Source organism: Tupaia chinensis, unplaced genomic scaffold (genome assembly GCF_000334495.1).
Source record: "Tupaia chinensis unplaced genomic scaffold, TupChi_1.0 Scaffold000402_1, whole genome shotgun sequence".
NCBI lineage: Eukaryota > Metazoa > Chordata > Mammalia > Scandentia > Tupaiidae > Tupaia > Tupaia belangeri.
Window position 1 is genome coordinate 24044 of NW_006159904.1, and position 19974 is coordinate 44017.

The following is a 19974-nucleotide window of genomic DNA, read 5'->3' on the forward strand; positions in this document are numbered from 1 at the left end:
CAAGAGAACATTCCCTTCAATTCACTTCAAGAAACTAGTTAAACCATGATACCAAAACCCAACAAGGGCAGCAGAAAAAATTTAAAGAAAGAAAGGAAGGAAGGAAGGATGGAAGGAAGGAAAGAAAAGAAAAGAAAGAAAGGAAAAATAAGAAAAAACACAATTATAACCCAAATTTCACCTATAAAAATAGATGCAAAAATTGGCAAAACAAATTCAGAATGTAAAAAATCTTGAGCCAGTAAGGTTTATTAAAAAATGTAAGATTGGTTTAAAAGAAGAAAGTCAATGAATGATAATTAATGTTATTTTAATTAAAATAGATTAAGGGAGAAAAATCATGACAACCTCAAAAGATACAGAAAATATTAGATTAAGGGAGGAAAATCATGACAACCTCAAAAGATACAGAAAAGTATTAAATAAAAATTCAACATGCATTCATAATTTTTATAATCTCAGCAACAAAAGGAAAGTTCTCATAAAGAAGCCCGAAATTCTACAACAATCATCTGACCAAATAAAGAAATATTAAAAGCTTTTCTTTAAACCAGGGACATGACAAGGGTACACATTATTATACTATTATTCAAATTACTAAGACAAGATAGATAAAAATATAAAATGCATAAGGAATGGAAAGGAATTCTTCGATTGCTATAATCTGAATAGAAAATTCAAGTCTACCACTGACAAATTATTAGAATTAGTAAGAAAACTTGGCAAAGCTGATATGAAATGAATATATAAAAATAAATTATATTAGGCCATTAACAAAAGAGCTAGAAAACGTAATTAAATTACATAATTTAAAATGGCACTAAAATATAATGTAAAATCTTAGGAAAAAATATGTAAGATTTTTATGGGACAATTGTATAATGATATTGAAAGACATTAAAGAGAACTTAAATAGATGGACAGATAAACCATTTTAATCAGTTGTATAAATCAAATAGTAACAATGTAAGTTTTCTCCAAATTGATCTATTAATTTTATTTTTAGAGAGATTTTTGCTATAGGGCTCATGCACTCATCAGAGACATAGAGAGTGTACAAGAAAGTGAGAAATCACACCCATGGAGGCTGGCCATGCCACAATCCCTTCTCCTCTCTTCTTCCCTCAAGATTTTGAGCACATGTGCATACACACACACACACACACACACATACCCAGCATGAGTTCCAAGCTGCTGGACTCAGGACTCAAATCTCAGTCAGTCACATGGAAGTCCAGCGCCTTAACCACCATACCCCCTGCTGGCCCTTGATCTATTAATTTAGTCTGATTCCAGTAAAAACTCCACCCAATTTCTAACTTTTCACAAACAGGAGTTTCACACTCTCCCATTTCTCTGGCAATTTTTCTGAAAGCCCTTTCCTGACAGCAACATTCTCAACAATGTACTGAACCTGCATTTCAGTGTGACCAATGCCTATACTCCCTGCAAGAACCACTTTTTTTTTTCTTTTATTTTTTTTCTTTCTTTTTTTTTTTTTTTTTTTTGGAGAGGTTTTTGCTATAGGGCACGTGTGCTCGCCAGACAGAGAGAGACAGAGAGACAGAAAGCAAGAAATCACCACCCAGGGGGGATGGCCACGCCGCAATCCCTTCTCCTCCAGTCTCCTCTCGGGATCTTGGGCACGCACGCACACGCGCCCGGCCTGAGTTTTAAGCTACCAGGTCCAGGACACGAACTGTGGTCGACTACGTGGGAGTCCAGCCACATAGCCATTACGCTAACTGCTGGTCCCCAAGAACCACTTTTCATGATCTTTAATATGGTTCCACCTGGGTCCAGCAGATGGCATAATGGTTATGTAGCTGGACTCCCACATGGTCCACCATGGGTCGAATCCCAGACCTAATCCCAGACCTAGCAACTTCAAACTCACACTGAGCATGTGTGTGTGTGCATGCCCAAAATCATGAGAGAAGAATGCAGGAGAAGGGATTGCGGCATGGCCATCCCCCCTGGGGGAAATTTTTCACTTTCTGTCCTCCTCTCTCTAGTGGGCTCACATGTCCTATAACAAAAATCTCTCTTAAAAAAAAGAAAGAAAAGAAAGAAAAAAAAAAAGACGCTTTTGTCTATAGCTCCATCTGTCTCTTTTGATAAATTTTTGGCCAGAGGTTCACACATACTGGAACTTTATTTCTTTGATAGAAATACCTCCCACTATGTGATGGTAAGAGTTGCCTGATCCTCTTATCAGTGAGGAAGAAGTCAAACTACTTGGGTGGCAAAGCTTGGCTTCATAGGCTTTATACTCCTTTTTCAAAGTCTGGAAAGTAATAATCTGTGAAATGATTTTAACTCCATGCTTGTTAAAAACTTTCTATAGAAACGTTCTATCTTTTCAGGAGTTGAATTGGGTTCATCCTTGGTAAATAAACAAATTTCTGCTAAATCAGTTCTAATACCATTAGGCAAGAGCAATCTGACCTTCAATTCTTTTCTAGTAATTTTCCACAATACCACCAGTAAAAATAAATTTTCATTCTTATTCAAAAGTAATCCATTATTGTTTTTCCTGGTTCTGGCATGTGCCAAGAGAGCTTCCACTGCTTTCTTTATCTGCCCTTCGTCCAGCTGCTCCAATGAGGTGGGGACAGCAGGAGTTGAGGGCCAGGCACAAGGGCACCTGAAGTGGATGTGCGGATCCCACGGTAGAAGCCTAGACCTCCCTGTTGTTCTCACCTGTGCAGACATGGGTATGCAACCAAAACTTTTTTGTAAATGTGTCATAGACAACTGATTATCAAAATGGGGAAAAATAAATAAAGTTATGATCATAGAGAATATCATACTCAAGAAGCAATTTGGGGTAGATTAAAGACTTGCATGTGAACAGAAAAATCAACAATAAATTCGTAGGAAAATATATTTTTGGTATCAGTATAAGAAATCATTTCTTTAAAAAAAAAATAAAGGAGCCAGCAGATGGCATAGCAGTTTCATCACTGGACTCCCACATGGCCAACTGCAGTTCAAGTCCCAGACCCAGAAGCTTGAAACTCACAATGGGCACATGTGCGTGCATTCCCAAGATCCTGGGAGGAGAATGGATGGGAAGGGATTGTGGTGTGGCCAGGGAAGGGGGTGATTTCTCAACTTCTCTATCTCTGTTTCTCTCTGTCTCTTCAGTGAGTACATGTGCCCTACAGCAAAAATATCTCTAAAATAACTAAATAAATAAATAATCGAAGTGTACATCCACAGAAAAATGGATGAATCATGTGTGATTCAGTTTTACAATAGCTAACCACACTGCAGTGAAAGAGTGAATACACTATACCTACCTACATTTATTAAAATAACTCTCACAAACAATATGTTGATTTAAAAAAACAAAACAGCTTCCATTTGCTTAATGTATTAGGGATCATCAAAAAGTGCATGGAAGAATTTTTGCATATTATGAAAAAATCATGCATGAATTTCAAAAATTTTTGCACTAAAAAAACACAATTTAATTCCATTTTCTATGAACTATTTTGAAGTCTCCTCACATTTAGTAAATTAAGCTTTAAACTTTGAGTTAACTGTAAGTATTCAGTAAATGTTAATCATAAAAACACACTGCATTGAAATTATATTAATTATAAAATTGCTAAATATATGTTTTCTATATTATACTATGGAGTATTACTCAAAAAAAAAAAGTAGGGTGAATATGCTCACCAGACAGACAGAAAGCAAGAGAGGGAAAGTGAGAAAGCACTCCCCTGACACGGGGAATGATCTCACTATAATCCCTTCTCCATCTCTCTATTCTTTTGAAATTTGGCATGTTTTTCAAGCTGCAGAGCATACCAGACTTGAACCATGAGACTGGCCATGGGGGACCCAGCCACCTTAACCACCATGCCATGGCTGGGTCAGCTGTGTAGTACTCTAAAATAAGCACCTATCTTTCTTAACTTTTTTACTCCAATACTTAGTAGAGGTATTGTACATAGTAGATGTTGCCTTAATTCTCACAACTTTGAGATAGGAATCTTAGCTCCATTTTCACTTATTGAGAAAACAATGCTCACCAAGAGGTAGAATAATGTACCAATGTTTCATAATTGTAATATGGCAGAGTAATGATTTGGGAGCAAATCTGCCTCAAAAACTAGAGCTCCTCCTATTATACCATCAAGCCTACATTACTATATAATTGAAAGTGCCTAGAGAGGAAATGCATTTCAAGAAACATGAATAAGAAGCAAGGAGGTGGCAAAAATGAAATAGATACGTACTCTGGGATAGAGTAACCCAATGTATTGTAATTCACAGTTGGAATAAAACTAACAGAAATAAATGTTTCAAGAGAATTTTTCCTGCGATGTTTTTGCATTTGTAAAGAAGTATTACTAAAAGCCAAAAATCAATTTGTTCCTTATTTCTTTTTTCTTAATGTGACTGTTCAAATTAATATGATTTGCCATGCCAGTAAAAAGTGGATCTAACAGTTCAGAATGCTTAATTTGGAACGTATACACACCCTTTATTCCATTCTACAAGCTATATAAACTGAAATACCCTGTCTGCTTCTTGTTGTCATTTCTTCTCCTTTTTCTTTTTTTTCTTTTCTTTCTTTCTTCTTCTTTTTTTTTTAAGAGAGATTTCTGCTATCAGGAGAGACAGAGAAACCAAAAGTGAGAATTCACCCTCCCTCCCCCCCAAGGGGGATGATCATGCCACAATTCCTTCTAAAAAAAATTTTTTTTTTAAGAGAGATTTTTGCTATCATGAGAGACAGAGAGACCAAAAGTGAGAATTCACCCTCCCTCCCCCCAAGGGGGATGATCATGCCACAATCCCTTCTCTTCCATCCTCCTCTCTGGATTTTGGGCATGGATGCACACACATCTGGCGTAAGTTTTACGCCACCGGGTAAGGGATTCAAACCACGGTAGACTATGTGGGAATCCATCAATGTAACTATTGTGCCATCTGCTAGTCTTATCATTTCTTCTTGATATATTATTAATAAAGTAGCTAATAGACCTGTTATTCTTCAAGAAGTTAATATTATTCCTAAAACTGTGTACACATAAATAATTAATTCCCATTACAAATTCTACCTTACAAAATATCTCTGCTCTTTCTAACTAGTTTTGTAAATTTAAAGCCCAGATAAGCAGAGGAAGGGAAAAAAACAAGATCAGATCTGAACTCAATGAAATATAAAACATAAAAGCAATAGAGAAAAACCAATGAAACTGAAAGCTGGTTCTTTGAGAATATCAATAAAATCGATAAAACAAGAGAGATTCTTAAAAATAATACACAATATCAGAAGTGTGAAAGGAAACATCACTACAGGTTCTATGCATCCTAAAAGCCTAATAAGAGAACATGATGAACAACTTTATACAAACTACCAAAGTTAACTCAAAATAAATAAATGTTAGCACCTTATCTATTAAAAAATCCAATTTGTACTTTAAGAAATTTTCTACAATGTAAATTTCAGTCTTAAGTAGCTTCACTGATGAATTATACCAAATCAATGAAGAAAGAATTACACCAAATTTTTATAAAGTCTTCCAGAAAATTGAACAGGAGAGAATGCTCCCAACTCATTCTAGAGACCATCATTATCCTGATATCAAAGCCTGACAAGAAGTTAAAAAAAAAAAAAAAAGCTATAGACCACTATTACTCATGACTACAAATGAAAAATTTCTAAACAAGTTTTTTGGAAATGAAGTACAACAATATTAAAAAGGGTTATGTCATAATTTATTCAGTCAAGTGAAATTATCCCAAGAATACAAGTTAGATTTAACATTTACAAGTAAAAAATGCAATTCACCTTTATTAGCCCAAAAGAAAAATCAGAACCATCGTATGAGCATGTCAGTAGGCTCAAGAAAAACACTTGATAAATTCCAACATCTATTCATTCATGCTGACTATATATTTAACATACTTAGAATATATGGGAACTTCTTCACTATGAAAAAGGGCACTTACAGAAAACCTACAGCTAATATCATACTTAATAGTGAAAGACTGGGACTGGCAGGGGGCATGGAGGTTAGGGGCGCTGGACTCCCACGTGGCCGACCATGGTTCAAGTCTTGGACCTGGCAGCTTACTTTCTCTCTCTCTCTCTGTGTCCCTCTCTGATCAAATTAAAATAAATTAATAAACTTAAATAAAATAATTCTAAAAAATAAAATAGTGAATGCCTTTCCCTAATATCAGGAACAAGACAAGGATGACAATCCATTACATCTATTCAGTTTTTTTTTTTTTTTCTGGAGTTTAGCTAGCTGACATAAAGCAATAGAAAGAAATGAGTCATACGGATAGAAAAGGAAGAAGCAAAATGGTCTCTATTTACAGATGACATGATGTAGAGAATTTAAGAAACTCTGTAAACATAATCCATTTTAAAATCGGGAGCCAGCAAGTGGTGGGGTGGTTAAGGCACTGGACTCCCACTTGGCTGACCATGGTTTGAGTTCAAGACCTTGTGGCTTGAAATTCACTCCAGGCATGTGTGCCCAAAGTCCTGAGAGGAGAATGGAGGAGAAGGAATTACAGCATGGCCACCCTACCCCCGCCCGGGGCAGGGGGAAGGACTGATTTCTCACTTTTCCTCTCTCTGTCTCTCTCCAGTGAACACGCACCCCTTATGCGAAAAAAAAAAAAAGAAAGAAAGAAAGAAACAGATAAATCAGTACATTTTTCCTACTCTTCTCCAGCTCTCTCGGAACATCGTTACTAGTCCTTTTCTGTATGTTGAGCTAAATGCAGTTTCCTTAATGTCAGTAGCAGGTGAGGTGTTGGTGTGTCTTGTTTCTCTTATATTTATTTTCTCTATCTTGGCCTGAGCAGGTACTTCACACACTCCTCCAACTTCCCACGTGTGACTGCTTGAACATGTGTCCTCCCTGGTAGGCCAATAGGAGCACCAATCATGGAGAATCCTCCAGAGGAAGACTTCATGTTTGTGGACTGATGTAATTCCTAGGGTCTCTATCAGTGAGCTGAGATCAGCAATGACTTCAAACTGCCATGTTATACTTCAGTCTCCAACTCTAGTTTAGGACTGTGTTGGAGGAGCCAACAGATAGTGTAGAGATTAGGTTGCAGGACTCTCGCATGGCCAACTACGTTCAATTCCTGGACTCAGTGGCTTGAAACTCATACCGGGCACATGTGCGTGCATATCCAAAATCCCAGGAGGGAAAATGAAGGAGAAGGGATTGTGATGTGGCCATCAGGGGGTGATTTCTCACTGTCTCTCTTTCTCTCTGGCGAGCGCACACATACTAAGGCAAAAACCTCTACCAAAAAAAAAAAAAGAGCGCACACATACTAAGGCAAAAACCTCTACCAAAAAAAAAAAAAAAAAGAAAGAAAGAGTTCACTGGAGTCTATTATAAAGCTGATTCTATAAAACATATTTTTGGTTTTGTGAAATAATACTCAAACTCAGAAATGAAGTCCAGAGATTGGCAAAGTATGTGCAGTATTCAATTTGTAGATAATCACTTCTCATCTTGAATGAGGATTTAACCTGCCTATTGTCATCTACATGGAGGACCTGCTCAAATCTCAGGCTCTTATAGTTGTAAAATATTGAGAAATTTGAGCCAGCAGGTGATAGAATGGTTAAGGCACTGGATTCCGACATGGTCAACCACAGTTCAAGTCGTGGATCCCAAGGCTTGAAAATGATGCCAGGTACACATGAATGAGTGCCCAAAACCCTGGGAGGAGTATGGAGAAGGACTGAGGTATGGTCATCCCCCTGGGGGGTGATTTCTCACTTTCGTCTCTCTCTCTTTGTCATGCTCTGCCTCTGGTGAGCACACATGCCCTATGGCAAAAACCTAAAATAAATAAGTAAATAAATAAATAAATAAATAAATAAATAAATAAGGAAAAGAAAAATTGAGAAACTAGCAACTTCTTTGATTCTTGGTTTTTCTCTTGGAAAATGAAAGTGATAATATTTTTCATATAATTATTGTAAACATTACAGAAAAAAAAGCATATAAAGTACTTTACAAATGCCTGGTACATATTATTTACTATTATTATTACTACTGTTACCCATGTTTCCAGTGCATGCAATTGAACATAGTGCCTCTAATTTTATTCATTATAAATGTAGTTTTTACTTATCAAACCCTCCTATGTTCCAGATATTTGTGCTTTACAAAATGTAAATTTATATTCCTATTATTTATTTGTAAGAGCTGGCAAGGGAGAAATTAAGTAGCCCAGTTTCACAAATAAGGAAGCAGATTTACAGTTTAAGTCACTTGCTCTATGTTACATGTCTACTTAGTGACAGTAGAAGTAGGACTCATAGCAAGATTCATTTGACTCCAAAGCCCATGATCCTGTCTTACATCCTCTTGAGATTCTTTTCACTGATTACTTTCTCCACTGATTCCTCCAACACTGATATTTTATAGCAAGCAGTGCTTCATGTTTTATTTTGTCTTATTTGCTGTTTAATGAGTTTTTGTCCTGATTCCCCAACAGAATTACACTGTGCTCTTTGAAGGATGTAACTATGCTGGGATTTTTTTTTTTTAACCTCAGTGTACATGCTCTTCCACAGAAACATACTGGATTCATGGTAAATTCTCAGTAAAAACTTATTAACTTGATAAAATCAACTTAAATAATTTATGCTTTTTTCAAGGAACTAACTGCCATATCATCTATATCCAAATGAACATCCTTTAAACATTCAAGACAAATATCATAAAGAGTATCTGGAAAAGGCAGAAGGAATTTTAATCTAAAAACAAAAGAGAATCCAAATATAAGAAACATCAATCTTTGGTTTCCTTTTTCTTTTTCTTTTTCTTTTTTTTTTTTTTTTGAGAGATTTTCACTGTAGGGCGCGTGCGCTCGCCAGACAGACAGAGAGAGACATAGAGACAGAAAGCGAGAAATCACCCCCCAGGGGGTATGGCCATGCCACAATCCCTTCTCCTCCATTCTCCTCTCGGGATCTTGGGCACACACGCACACGTGCCCGGCATGAGTTTTAAGCTACCGGGTCTGGGACTCGAACAGCAGTCGACTACATGGGAGTCCAGCGACATAGCCATTATGCTAACTGCTGGTCCCTTACTTTGGTTTTCTAAGGCTTTTTTTAAAAGTAAGTTTGAGTTGAGTTTAAGTTTGTAGGACATTTTAAGTATATAAATTTAGGAGGAAAATTTCCAATCTCTAAGGAAATATTTTTCCTGTAAATCCCAGTAAGGCCGGGATTAGTCCAAGACATGTGACTTATGGACCTTTCACTGTGCATTACTGGCTGCATCTACTCTCTAGAGCTTTCTTCAGGATCATCTCACATTCTGCATCAACACCCACATTCCTACATAATCATAAGATTCTGTGACCAAAGTGTCATATTGGTGTAACAGATTACTACCTAATTGGATACTGTAGATGTACAGATTTTAAAAATACAACCCAAGTAACTCTAATTATCCATTATAAAATAAGCCTTTCTGAGTGAGTACATCAACATTTTATTCAACCAGTAGGTACTGTGCTAGTTGTTGAGGGTACAAAAGTCAAAGACATGGCTCCTGATTGCAGGAAGGCAGACCCACTATCAAGTGTACTGACAATTACATTCTTTGATTTAAAAATTCACAGAATACAGGGGGTATAAATGGAAGAATGGTTAAGCCTAGGTGAAAAATTATAGATGGCTTTGTATATGAGATTACAGTAAAGTTTCTTCTATAAAGAAATTACTATTGACATGAGGAAACACAGGTACATGTACATGACTGTAATTTACGTCAGGTCTCCTAATCGATGGATCTCCACTAGGGAGGAGATGCGGAAGACCTGAGTTCTATTCACCACTCATTCTGTCTCTGCATGCTCCATTTGATCCACTCTAACCAACTTGACATCAGGTCTTACTCCTGTCTGTGCAAAGCTGCATTTCTGCAGGGCTCCTTTTGAGTCTAGCATCTCTGGCCTTCAATATGTTTCATGTGATCATCTCATTAGAAATCAGACAATGATTCTTCTGTTCTTTAAAAACCAACTCATCTACCTGCATGAGGAAACAATCTAAATTTGCAAAGAAAGGAGGCAAATGGCCCTGTATGAATTCAAGTGTAATGTTTACATGTCAGCTATATGTAATGTGTCCTGTTGGATGAGACCAGCCTTGAAGGGACCATCTCTCTTCTTCATCCTTGGTACAACCATCTCAAAACACCTAACACATCACCCTACAATCTGGGATAAAAGGTCTATAAGCACTCAGTAAATGAAACTTGTAGCTAAATAGACTTAGTATCTTCACCTATAACATAAAATAGTCATTGTCTCTTCTCTTCCAAAGAACAGGTAAGTCACTCTATTTGAGACTTAAGGTAATAATAGCCATATAATAGAACCTCTGAAAATATTTGCTCACTAAAGAGTCTAAATCCCAAGATGTCTGCAATGAGACATGGTAGCTAAAGATTTTAGAACTCAAAAAATACAAGAGCTTCAATTAAAAGTAGGCTTCATAATAGATTATCTTTTAATTAAACATCTATACAATTTTTTTTTTTTTGGAGAGGATTTTGCTATAGGGTGCATGCGCTCACCAGAAAGACAGAGAGAGAGAGACAGAAAGTGAAAAATCACACCCGCCCCCAAGTGGGGATGGCCACGCCACAATCCCTTCTCCTCCATTTTCCTCTTGGGATCTTGGGCATGCACACACACATACCCGGTGTGAGTTTAAGCCACTGGGTTAGGGACTTGAACCACCGTCAACTACATGGGAGTCCAGTGACATAGCCATTACACTAACTCCTTTTGGGATCTTGGGCACGCACGCACACACACCCGGCGTAAGTTTAAGCCACCGGGTCCGGAACTCAAACTGTGGTCGACTACATGGGAGTTCAACGACATAGCCATTACACTCACTGCTGGTCCCAGCAAATAAGAATCCTGAAAAACAGAGAATTAGTATTGTCAGGATGAGGAGCATTAAAACATAATATAATCTTAGCTCTTGGGAACAGGTCCTCTTTACTAGAGAGGACTATGAAATTTTGTGTCCAGTGAACAGTAATTTACTAAATGTGCACCCTACTGCATTTTAGAGCAGGAAAGTTATGGTTGAATATTTAAATATTTAAATTCTGGTTTATATAGAATTCATATAGAAGAGTAGTGATAAAAAGAAAAAGCTAAGCAATCTTGAAAATAATAGAAAGAGCACCCTTTCTAATTACAATAGAAGCTAGTCCACATTCAAATTCATCAAAGATAAAACAGCAAATGTTTGGTGCTACAACAAATAAGTCAGTGAAATTTTCAGAACATCTATAAATGATCCTGATGATATATGGGATCTTGGTATATGACAGAGACTGCACCAGAAATCAATGGAGAAAGATGCACTATTTGAAAAGTTGAGAATATTGATTCACTACACAGATGAAGTAAATTTAGAGTTCAGCCCTGATGTCATACATAGAAATAAATCCCTGAGAGAGTGAAGAACTAAATTAAATTCAAACCTGAAAAACTTTCTTTTTTAAAAAAAATAATAATAATAAAGGTAACATAAGTATCCTGAAATTGAGGATGGCTTAGCCACAAAAACTGCAATTCATAAAGGAAAATATTTAAATTTTTAGAAAAATTCATTTTTGTCTTTGGCAAAATTAAAAGCAAAGTTAAAAGGGCACATGAGTGGAAAGGGGGGAATTACAGTAAAATGGCATTAAAGAACTAAAATGTAAAAAGATTTGTTTAAATTAACCACACCAAGTAAAACATCCTAATGGAAAAATTAGGAGGATATGAATCAGCAATTCTCAGGTGAAATGCAAATTGATAACAAATACATAAAGATATGCTTGACTTACTGAGTACAAGAAAATGGAAATTGAATGACAACCGTAACAATGTGATACCTCTTACTTTTTACCATCAGATTGGTTTTTTTATGACTGTATTCTATCCAAGTGTTGGCAAAACTGATGAAATAGAGACTGTCCCACACTGCAAGTGAGAACATAAATGACTACAGCTTATTTAGAGAGCAACACGCAATTGCACGTTCATGGTGAATTGCAAAAACGGCCGTGATCCTTCACTTCTCCCATTTCCACACTTTCTGCAGTGTGATTTTGAACATCCTCTCGTCCAGAGGTGGAGTCTGTTTCCTCCTCTTCCATCTAGGCTGACCTTCCATTCTATTGCTTTTCCCAGGAGAATGCAGCAGAAGAGACATTGTGGCTCAAGAGGATATGCACTCTTTCACATGTTCTCTTGTTTTTTGCAACTGCCATGAAAACAAGTGTGCTGAAGAAACAGCAATCACATGGAGCACAGAGACACGAGTTGTCCCAGCTAACACAATGCTACACCAGCCAACCTCCAGTCAACCTCGTTGCTCACCACAGACACATGAGCAAAAGTAGCTCTAGTATTTTGCAATAATAGACCAGAAACAAATGTTTCATGTCCGAGATCTCATTTCCTTAGAATGGCCACTTGTGGAAACCAAAGACATAAGACCTGGAGTGAAAAATCCTGACAATCATACCTATTGTGAAGCCTTCTGGTATACTGATAAAGGTTGAGACAAAAGGTCTTAAATTAGTTTCATTTGTTCAACATTTCTCATAGAATAAGTACATCACATCTGTCAGACCCTCAAGAAAGACCTTCCTTAGGGATGATTCTTCCACATTTTTCCTGAGAAATTCCTGGCTGAATGAAAGAATCAATGATCAAATGGAAGAATTTCAACTGCTGAGATAAGAAGCTGGCCCACTACATTCTTATGTATTGGGTTGTTGGAACAGTCATGACACATTTTTGCATAGAAAACCAGAAAAATGTGTCATGACTTTTCCAATAACCCAGTGCTTTCAAATTATTGAAAAAAATATTCTCTAAACTCTGAAATTAAGTAAGGCAATTTTATAAACATTTGTTTCTAAAAACAAAAGTTCTCATGTGGCTGCCAAAAAGAAGTTGATTAAAAGTATAAAGGGCCCTCCTTTCAGGCCAATGATATCCTCGGGGTCAGTAATATTTTTACAGTGAAAGCAAATAATCATAATGACAAAAGCAACCACTATATGGTGTGTTAAGAACTATGCTAAGTGCTTCATATATATGATCTTACTTAGTGTTTCAACAATCCTAAAATATAGATAATATCATCTCCATTTTAGAGATGATGACACAAGGGCTTTCAAATTATTGAAAAACATATTCTCTAAACTCTGAAATTAAGTAAGGCAATTTTATAAACATTTGTTTCTAAAAACAAAAGTTCTCATGTGGCTGCCAAAAAGAAGTTGATTAAAAGTATAAAGGGCCCTCCTTTCAGGCCAATGATATCCTCGGGGTCAGTAATATTTTTACAGTGAAAGCAAATAATCATAATGACAAAAGCAACCACTATATGGTGTGTTAAGAACTATGCTAAGTGCTTCATATATATGATCTTACTTAGTGTTTCAACAATCCTAAAATATAGATAATATCATCTCCATTTTAGAGATGATGACACAAGGGATAAAGTCACTCATCTATGGCCAAAGACCTATAAAACACACCTAACTCCCAGGTTACAGGTGAGCATACTAAGTCTCATACCAGGAAAGCTCCTGTCCCCAAAGTCACCAAGTGTGTATAGAGTAGAGCTGGGATTCAGAGTCAAGTCTTTGGGTTCCAAATTCCATATTCTTTCTTTTATTTTTGGAGAGGTTTTTGCTATAGGGCGCATGCGCTCACCAGAAAGACAGAGAGAGACAGAGAGACAGAAAGTGAGAAAACACCCCTGCCCCCAGAGGGGATGGCCATGCCACAATCCCTTCTCCTCCATTCTCCTCCCATGATCTTGGACACACACGCACACATGGCCAGCATGAGTATAAGCCACCAGGTCTGGGACTCGAACTGCGGTCGACTACATGGGAGTCCAGTGACATAGCCATTACGCCAACTGCTGGTCCCAAATTCCATATCCTTTCTAGTACGTCAAGTTGGTAGTTGCTTAAGGCAACATAAACAGATGTTGTGGAATATGCCAAACCATGAGATACAGGAATTTTTCCTGAGGCTTGATTCAGACAAGCAGTTGTGTGAGCCGCTTTGCAGCAAACAAAAAGTTCAGACTAAATTCTGTCTGATGGAGGAGGACTAGGACCAAGCTCTGGGGTCCCTGAAATTAATTAAATTAAAAGATGAAGGAAGAAGATGGTGACTGTTCTGAAGAGCAGAAGGGAAGGTGACCCAGTCTCTAAGTACTCTTCCGCTGGGGCTAAGTACCAAGGACAGAGCCAGAGCCAGCGTGATTGTAAGGACTATGTACAAGGGACACAGAGGCCTCAAGGAAACTAAAGAAAACCACACCTACAGTGACCAATGGCCATAATGCCCACCTCTGTCCCAGCCAGAGTGACCAATGCACTATACCTAATCAAAATGGTATGACAGGAATGCTACCGAAACTCACCTAGCAAATTGATCAAAATTAACTTTCCCTTACATGGAAGAGCATATTGCCATGCTCAGAAAATGGTTTAAGTCTAAAATTGTTTAAGTGACTTATTTTACAATAGAGGAAGCTGAGGGTTAACAGCTAGAGGTACACAGCAGGCTAGTGGTTACTGGTGTATCTACCCCAGCTGGTTCTTATCAGTTATAATAATGATATCATTGTCACTGTCTTCCAGGTCAGGAAAGAGGGATGATTCTTCCACATTTTTCCTGAGAAATTCCTGGCTGAATGAAAGAATCAATGATCAAATGGAAGAATTTCAACTGCTGAGATAAGAAGCTGGCCCACTACATTCTTATGTATTGGGTTGTTGGAACAGTCATGACACATTTTTGCATAGAAAACCAGAAAAAAACGCATCATGCATTTTCTGACAACCCAATATTTAATTATTCAGTTACCAGTGCTTTCAAATTATTGAAAAACATATTCTCTAAACTCTGAAATTAAGTAAGGCAATTTTATAAACATTTGTTTCTAAAAACAAAAGTTCTCATGTGGCTGCCAAAAAGAAGTTGATTAAAAGTATAAAGGGCCCTCCTTTCAGGCCAATGATATCCTCGGGGTCAGTAATATTTTTACAGTGAAAGCAAATAATCATAATGACAAAAGCAACCACTATATGGTGTGTTAAGAACTATGCTAAGTGCTTCATATATATGATCTTACTTAGTGTTTCAACAATCCTAAAATATAGATAATATCATCTCCATTTTAGAGATGATGACACAAGAGATAAAGTCACTCATCTATGGCCAAAGAGCCAGGAAAGAGCGACCTCTAGTTTTGACCAGCGGACTTCAAAAAGCCAAGTTCCTAACCACCACACTACACATTACACACACACACACGCACGCACACACGCACGCATACACACCATTATATAATACTTTAAAGTTCTTTGAATCATTTGCCCTATGTTATTTTATTGATCCCTATAAAACACACCTAACTCCCAGGTTACAGGTGAGCATACTAAGTCTCATACCAGGAAAGCTCCTGTCCCCAAAGTCACCAAGTGTGTATAGAGTAGAGCTGGGATTCAGAGTCAAGTCTTTGGGTTCCAAATTCCATATTCTTTCTTTTATTTTTGGAGAGGTTTTTGCTATAGGGCGCATGCGCTCACCAGAAAGACAGAGAGAGACAGAGAGACAGAAAGTGAGAAAACACCCCTGCCCCCAGAGGGGATGGCCATGCCACAATCCCTTCTCCTCCATTCTCCTCCCATGATCTTGGACACACACGCACACATGGCCAGCATGAGTATAAGCCACCAGGTCTGGGACTCGAACTGCGGTCGACTACATGGGAGTCCAGTGACATAGCCATTACGCCAACTGCTGGTCCCAAATTCCATATCCTTTCTAGTACGTCAAGTTGGTAGTTGCTTAAGGCAACATAAACAGATGTTGTGGAATATGCCAAACCATGAGATACAGGAATTTTTCCTGAGGCTTGATTCAGACAAGCAGTTGTGTGAGCCGCTTTGCAGCAAACAAAAAGTTCAGACTAAATTCTGTCTGATGGAGGAGGACTAGGACCAAGCTCTGGGGTCCCTGAAATTAATTAAATTAAAAGATGAAGGAAGAAGATGGTGACTGTTCTGAAGAGCAGAAGGGAAGGTGACCCAGTCTCTAAGTACTCTTCCGCTGGGGCTAAGTACCAAGGACAGAGCCAGAGCCAGCGTGATTGTAAGGACTATGTACAAGGGACACAGAGGCCTCAAGGAAACTAAAGAAAACCACACCTACAGTGACCAATGGCCATAATGCCCACCTCTGTCCCAGCCAGAGTGACCAATGCACTATACCTAATCAAAATGGTATGACAGGAATGCTACCGAAACTCACCTAGCAAATTGATCAAAATTAACTTTCCCTTACATGGAAGAGCATATTGCCATGCTCAGAAAATGGTTTAAGTCTAAAATTGTTTAAGTGACTTATTTTACAATAGAGGAAGCTGAGGGTTAACAGCTAGAGGTACACAGCAGGCTAGTGGTTACTGGTGTATCTACCCCAGCTGGTTCTTATCAGTTATAATAATGATATCATTGTCACTGTCTTCCAGGTCAGGAAAGGGAAAAGAATTGCAAGAATGACACTTTCCAGGGTGGAAGAGAAAGAAATATTGACAGCTCTTTCCTGGAAGTGGGGCTTTACTGAGCTATGACACTGACCAGGCCCAGGGGTAAGGGTTGAAAGCAGCACTTCAATTACCTTTGGTTTCTAGATGTAACAGGAGACTATGAACAGAATTTCAGGCGCTGGCTCACGGACTGTAGTGCAGGGTCAAGCACCTCCCATGTGGATGGTGATGATTAGTAATCAGTGGTCACCTACGGGTGACAGCAGAGGCAGTGGAGGCTCAGCACCCAGCTGTCAGGCATGAGGGCAGAGGTCAGCCCAGGGTCTCCCCACAGCAGGAGGAAGCAGCCAGTGACAGGTGCAGCCTTACCACCCTCACGCAGCCCTGAGTATGGCTAGGAGGCTGGTTTGGGATTCACAGATTGGTGTGATGGGAAGATGCCGCAGTGACTAGGAAAGCAGTGCCTTCCTCCAACGCTCCCAGAGACAGCCTCTGTGCCCTCCCTCCAACCCCATCAGGACCTTTGGGCTCCTTCTTACTCAGAACTGTGCTCATCAGACTCCACAACAGCTGCTCATCCCCCTTGAGATGCAAAAGGTCTGTGTGAACACAATGAGGGGATGAATATTTCCATGCAGGAATTCACACCCGAGCATAATTTTCACCGCCTGATTGAATTAGGTGAATGTAAAATACCCCGAGCTTCATAAATAAATAGCTTTGGGGTTTAAATTGTCAAAATGAGTTATGACTTCCCGGACTCCACCTACCTAGGTTTTGAAAAAATGGGGGAAAGCCTTTCATGAATATCTTAGACTCCAACTCAATAGGTCTATTAATTTCTCATCAATACAACTAGCTTGATCTTGTGCTTCCTTGGGCAGTTTTCTATCATCAAAGGTCTCTGGAACTAAGAGTGGGTAAAATACAATAAGTGCCAGTGTAAAATATGTTAAATTCATGTTAAAAAATACTTAAATTTCAAAATTCTCCAAATTACCTACTCTTTGAAATAAACTGAAGAAGGAGTTTCTAATGGAAAAGCAACCATGTACTACTGAGGATAGTGGATTAAAAAAAAAAATGTGACCTTAAAAAAAACTCTTGAGAAATAAGCTTTTCATTTGGGGTCCTTAAAACAAAAACCAAGGCCAGACACTGTGAGGTAAAATACAGTACTCTGAGAGGCTTACCAACGTGAGAGCTTCCACGTTCATGTCCAGAGACCTCTCTGAGTAACCAGCCACATGTATGCCCATGGACTGAGGCTGGCTGTGGCTGGTGGCAGATTACATTATCAAGACCCTGTTGGAGGTATCTCTGTGACTCTGTGCTTCTTTCACTAATGAGAGAAACTGAAGAAAAATAAAATTTTTTAAACCTTGTAGAAATTTTGAGGAGTTTAATGTTGCCAGTATTTAATATTACTCACAAGCATTGACTCTCAAAGCAGGTTTCAATGATCAAGTTCCCATTAAGAAGTGTAGGACTGGGGCTGGCATGTGGCATGGTGGTTAAGGCGCTGGACTCCCACATAGCCAACCGCGGTTCAAGTTCCAGACCTGGCTGCTTGCTGTCTCACTTCCTCTTTCTCTCTCCTTCTCTCTCTAGTCAGATTAAAAAATAATATTAACAAGTAAAATTAAGTAAATAATTTTTAAAAAAGAAGGGTAGGACTGGCTAGATGTGGTGGCACAATGGTAACACAATGATCTATAGGTAAGGCCACACTGGTAGGTTCTGTCACAAGAGGTCTCCTTGTACATTCTAGGCACACTCTTGTGTCTGTGATCCTGGCTGGCTAGGGCTGGAAGATCAGAGCACGAAGACCCTGTTGGGTATCCCTGTTTTTCTCTCTGTCTTTCTCAATGAGGAAATGAGTAAAGATAAAAAAAAGAAAGAGAAAAAAGGGTAAGAGCTCTTTGATAATGACTTTGAACAACAACCTGAATGAAATAAGTTGCCTAAATTAATTTATGAAAAAAAATACATCATACAGAAAGAACTGCAAATGTGAAAGCCCTGAGAAAGGAATATGGAGGTGACCATTGCGATCAAAGCAGAGTGAAGGAGGGACAGCGTTGTTGCAGATGCTGTTGGGTGGGTATCAAGGATCAAGGTAGTAAAAGCTCTCATAGACTCATATAGGAAGAGACTGGTTTTCACTGAATGAGATGAGAAACCACTGGAGGTTTAAAAAAAAATGACAAATCTGATTTAAATATTTTAAAAGACACCCCTGGTTACTATGAAAATAGAGCATATTTTAGAGGGGCAAGGGTGGAAGCAGGATGACTAGTTAGGAGGGTTGGGTGGCTCGGACCAGGATGGGAACAGTGAAACTGGTATGACATGGTAAGGATCTGGTAACATTTCAAAACTTCATAAGACAGACAAGGTTTCCTGATCAATCAGGTAGATAGTATAAGAGAAAGAGAGCCGCCAAGAGTGACTCAAAGTTTCCCAGCTCGGTGATATAAGGATTTGCTATTTACTAAGAAGAGAAAGGGGTGGCGGGGGAAAGGTAACCAAGTGTTCTCTTGCTTTGCTTTAACCCAGAGTCTTTTCAAACTGATTTTGTTTTGTTTTGTTGTTGTTTTATAGAGATTATCGCTATAGGTCACGTATGCTTGCCGAAGAGACAGAGAGACAGAAATCACCTCCCAGGGGGATGGCCACATCACAATCCCTTCTCCTTCATTCTCCTCTCGGGATTTTGGGCACACACACACATGCACCTGGCATGAATTTTCAGTCACAGAGTCCGGATCTTGAACTGCAGTTGACTATGTGGGAGTCCAGTGACAACCATCAGAGCATGAAGACCTTGTTAGGTATGCCTGTTTCTCTCTCTGTCTTTCTCAATGAGGAAATGAGTACAGATAAAAAAGAGAGAGAAAGAAGGGTGAGAGCTCTTTGATAATGACTTTGAACAACAACCTGAATGAAATAAGTTGCCCAAATTAATTTATGGAAAAAAATACATTATACATAAAGAACCGCGAATGTGAAGGCCCTGAGGAAGGATGCCACCTGCTGGTCGCTCAAATAGTATTTTATTTGGCCCTTTAAACCCCTGGCCACCTTCTCCTTGACCTGATACAGATCCTTCTCCCAAATCTCCCTCTCTTATAAACTTTCTGATCTTCTTCATATTCTGATTATTCATAAAATCTTGCCAAACATTATTTTCAGTAATTGATATCATAAAAAATCAGAATTATTCTTTTTCATCTTGAACATAAGCCATTGAGAACTCCTGATTTTCTCCAAGCAGTTAAATCCTGTTTTAATGCTGATTCTGAGACACTGAAGGGAAAGAAGACCCTTTTCACGATAAACTTCCTGCTCCT

The 19974-nt window shown here is 38.4% G+C and overlaps 1 pseudogene; it reads right to left on the reverse strand.

The window, feature by feature from the left end:
- Nucleotides 1-1315: 1315 nt before the first annotated feature.
- Nucleotides 1316-19974, reverse strand: part of LOC114008833 (ribosomal L1 domain-containing protein 1-like) — a 19516-nt pseudogene continuing 857 nt past the window's right edge.